This window comes from Lactuca serriola, chromosome 5, assembly GCF_051521515.1.
Source record: "Lactuca serriola cultivar US96UC23 chromosome 5, Lser_US96UC23_V15, whole genome shotgun sequence".
NCBI classification, from domain to species: Eukaryota; Viridiplantae; Streptophyta; class Magnoliopsida; order Asterales; family Asteraceae; genus Lactuca; species Lactuca serriola.
The window spans coordinates 323,728,175-323,733,864 of NC_136412.1; positions in this window are offsets into that span (position 1 = coordinate 323,728,175).

Below are 5,690 nucleotides of genomic sequence, written 5' to 3' on the forward strand. Positions count from 1 at the left end.
ATTTAGGCCTTAGGGGGAGGGAGACCCATTGAGGCAGGGGTAAAGGAGCCGTTTTTGCCTTAAGTTAAGAGTTAGGGTTTTGGACTTGAGTTCAAGATCATCACTTTAGAAGAAGAAGAGCAATTATAGGAGAAGAAGAAGTCATTCATTCATGAAGAAACCCTAAATCGGTTTTTAAAGGAAGAATATATAATTTATTGTTTTGTCAATCATTATTATGCCATGTCATAGTAGTTAAGCCAAGTTATTATTTAACCTGTAAGAACCAATTACCGGTGGGTAATATTTGAACAAAACATATAGTTTGTTTGTGTTTTTTGTACAAAAAGTTTACTTGGATGATGTTTTTTGAACATACCAAACTTGGATGATGTTTTTTGAACGATTTTGAAACATAGTTATCTCTTTGAGTCATTATTTATTGTTTTTTTTTTCCTTTACTTATTTTTTACCAGTAATTGTCCGTTACCAAAGGTCAAATTTGAACAAAGAATGTACTTTGTTGGTGTTTTTTGTACAAATGCTTTACTTGGATGGTGTTTTTTAGACACACCAAACTTAAATGGTATTTTTTGAACGATTTTGAAACATAGTTACCCATATAAGTCATTTTCCCTTTAGAGAAATATGCAAAACGTCACTCGCGCGCAAAATATGACTCCATGAAGTCGTTGTGCTGATTTGTTTTTACAAACATTTTAGTCATTTAAACTGTATACAGAAGGAAAGTGGCAGCGCATTTTTGAATATTTGATGACACACAAAGACAGGAAATAAGTTTTAAAACTTAACCATCCAATAAGATTAATAATTATTTATTATCGATTTAACTCATGGATTTAATAGAGAAAACATCGTGCATGCTAATAATGCCAATTCACCAAAGATAAAAATCACTTTTTTTATATTATCTTATAATTTATAGTTATATATAGTTCTTGTTCTTTCATATCCAACTATATCTGTTTTTAATTCAATCGCATTAATCTCCCTCCAACAAAAGTTAAATTTATCATTTAAAATTTCAAAAATAACATATAATTAAAAAAAAAATAATTATTGTGTTTATATATAAGTTAGTTGTTATTCCTATGCTTTTGATCACTGGATTAATTATATGAGTGATAAGATTGAATAACAAGTTCCGAATTCGAACGATCCTTGCATATTTATCCGTTGAAAGATTCAATAAACGATTTGTATTATTGTATTTATCCAAGTACAAAGCTAGTTAAATAGGTTATCTTTAGAACATTTTTTATTATAAAATGGGTATTTTGTAAGTAAAAATGAGTGTACATTTTTATTATAAAATAGATATATTCATTATATATTTGTTGGAAGTATCCTTAACGGGTTGCCGAATGAGGAAAGTGTCTTCGTCTTGAAAGCCCTCATTTAGATAATAATGATCCTGCCTTTTAGGGGTTTGAAAGGGTATATATATATATATATATATATATATATATATATATATATATATATATATATATATATATATATATATATATATATATATATATATATATATATATATATATAGATGATCGTTCAATCGAGAACATTTCTTATCACGAAAATATTTGAGAATAATTTTAGACCACACAATTTTTTTAATTAAAATTATAAAATAATATTCATATAAATAAAAAAAATAGTTACAAACAATTAAAAAACCCACTACCTAACACCACTCATCACCCAACCAACACCACTCACCACCCATCACTAACCACCACCACCACCACCCACCACCCATCACTACCCACCACCACCACTCGCCACCACCACCACCACCCACCACCATCATCACCCAACCACCACCACCTGCCACCACCACCCATTACCACTACGTGCCACCACCACCCATTACCACTACGTGCCACCACCACCCATAACCACTACCTACCACCCATCACCACCACCCGCCACCACCACCCGCCATCACCACCCATCACCACCAACCACCACCCACAACCATCACCCGTCACCACCACCCATCACTAACCAACACCACCAACCACCACCCGCCACCCATTACTACCCACGACCACCACCCACCACCATCACCACCCAACCACCATCACCCGCCGCCACCACCCACCTCCACCACCCATCACCACCGCCCGCCGCCACCACCGACAACCATTACCTACCACCCATGAGCACCACCCATAACTACCCACCACCACCAACCATTACCCACTACCTATCATTACCCACCACCCACCACGACCTGCCACCACCCACCCACAACAAACACTACCCACCACCACCGCCTCCACCAACTACCACCCGCCACCACTACCCATCACTACCCACCCACCCACCACCACCGCCACAAACCACCACCCGCCACCACTATCACTACTCACCTACATCACCACCCACCTCCACCATCCATCATCACTGCTCGCCACCACTACCTACCACCCATCACCACCACCCGCCACCACCACCACTACCCACCACTACCCACCACCCATCACTACCCACTACCCACCACCACCACCACCACTAACCACCACCTGCCACTACCACCCATCACTACCCACCACCACCCATCATCCACCACCATCCGCTACCACCATCATCACTAACCACCACCCACCACTACCCACCACCCACCACCAACCACCACCCGCCAGCACCATCACCACCTACCACCATCACCACCCAACCACCACCACCCACCTCCATCACCCATCACCAGCGCCTGCCACCACCACCCACCACCATCACCACCCAACCACCATTACCCGCCACCACCACTCATCACTACCCGCCACCCATTACCACCCGCCACCCCCACCACAACCACCATCACCAACCAACCACCACTCGCCACCACCACCCATCACTACCCACCACCACCAACCACCATCCACCACCCATCACTATCCACCACCCACTACCACCTGCCTCCACCACCACCCACCCACCACAACCACCAACACCAACCACCACCCGCCACCACCATCACCACCCAACCAACACCACTCGTCACTACCACCCACCTCCACTACCCACCAAAACCATCACCCGTCACTATCACCACCACTTGCAACCACCTACCCACCCACCATCACCCATCACCACACACCACCACCACTAATCACCACCATCCCGCCTCCACCATCTGCCACCACCACCCCTACCCCCACCTACAAAGATTTGTTATTTTGTTTTTGATTCATTAGGTTTTCTCTTGTATATAATCACATGTGATTATATGTATAAAGTCACATGTGATTATATGTATCGAATCATATATGATTTGTATGTTATTAAATACATATAATCACATATGATTAAATACATGTGAAAAACTAGTGAATCGAGAATGCAAAAATGAATATTGTCCACGTAAATCATATGTGATTCGATTCATATAACTACACGTGATTATATGTATTTAATAAAATATTATTTACGTGGGCCATATTGATTTTCGTGTTTTCGATTTAATAATTGGCATCGTGTATTAAATCACATGTGATTATATGTATTTAATCACATCTGATTTACATGGACAATATTAATTTTCACGTGTTGATTCAATAGTTGTTCTTGTGTATTTAATCACATGTGATTATATATATATATATATATATATATATATATATATATATATATATATATATATATGTAATCACATGTGATTATATGTATTTAATCACATATGATTTATGTGGACAATATTTATTATTTCTTTCTCAATTCAATAGTTGTCTCATATACTTAATCAAATGTGATTTTATGTATCAAATCGCATATGATTTATAGTGACAATATTCCTAAGTCATTATTTTTTCTTATGTATTTAGGCTATGTTTGGCGGACTAGCTAAAAAGCTAGCTGTTAGCTGAAAAGCTAGCTGATGGTTGAAAAGCTAGCTGTAAATAAAAAGCTAGTTGATAGCTAAAAAGCTAGCTGATAAAAAATAACGTTTGGTAAAACTAGCTGAAAAGCTAGCTGAAATATATAAAATTACATAAAAGGCATGTAAGAGTATGTGTTTCTATAATTAATTAAAGGGTGCATTTGGAAAATTTTAAAAAAGCACCTAAAAAGCTAGTCTAAGTATCTTTTCAAAAAGCTAGCTTATAAGCTACTTTTTGGATTACCAAAAACGACAACATAAAAAAGCTCGAAAAATAAGCTAGCTTATCAGCTAGCTGTGGCGCGCCAAACACAGCCTTAATCATATGTGGTTTTATGTATTAATCACATATGATTAATGTGGAAAAAGAAAAACTATTTAATCAAAAATACGAAAACGAATCTTGTGTGTAGAAATTATATGTGACTAAATTTACAAGAACAACTATTGACCAAGAATGTGAAAATGAATATTGTCTATATAAATCATATCTAATTAGATACATATAATCTAATGTAATTAAGCGCACAAGAACAATAATGTATCTAATCACATATGATTTATATAGATATCATTATTATTTGTTTGTATAAATCATATGTGATTGGATACATATAATCACATATGATTATATGTATTTAATCACATATGATTACAGTGGACAAAGAAAAATTATTGAATCGAGAATGTGACAATGAATCTCATCCACATAAATCAAATATGATTGGATACATATAATCACATGTGATTATAGGTATTTAATCAGATATGATTTATGTATACAATGTTTATTTTTGCGGTTTCGACTGAATAATTTCTTTTGTGTAATTAATCACATATGATAATATGTATATAATCATATATGATTTGAGTTGGACAAAATGCATATTTTCCTTCTCGATTCAATCGTTGTGCTCATATACTTAATCACATATGATTATACATATGATCACATGTGATAAAATACATGAGAACAACTATTGAATTGACAAAGCAAAAATGAATTATGTCGACATAAATCATATGTGATTAGATTTATATAATCACATGTGATTATATGTATTTAATCATATGTGATTAGATTCATATAATCACAAAGAAAAAATGAATTACCTCCACCACCCACACCCACCCACCACCCACCAAAACCATCACCTATCACTATCACCACCACTTGCAACCACCCACCCACCACCACCCATCACCACACATCACCACCCCATCTTCACCACCCGCCGCCACCACCCCCACCCCTTCCTACAAAGATTTGTTATTGTGTTTTTGATTCACTAGGTTTTCTCTTGTATATAAGCACATGTGATTATATGTATCGAGTCACATGTGATTATATGTATTGAACCATATATTATTTATATATTATTAAATACATATAATCACATGTGATTAAATACACATGAAAAAATAGTGAATCGAGAACGCAAAAATGAATATTGTCCACATAAATCATATGTGATTAGATACATATAACTACACGTGACTATATGTATTTAATAAAATATTATTTACGTGGGCCGTATTTATTTTCGTGTTTCCGATTTAATAATTGGCATCATGTATTAAATTGATGGGTTTCGAGCACTACATCATTCCTATGGTGTATATGCAAACCCTAAAGCTTTGGATCTAGTTTGTCTAATGAACATGCATTAATCATCCAAAGCCATAAACCTTAGATCTATCATGCTATGAACTGAATTAAGGGTTTAGAAATTACATTTGATTGTTACGTAGTAATAACAATTTATTCCTCCTTGTAATTGGCTTCTGAAAGCTTAGTGTCAAAAAT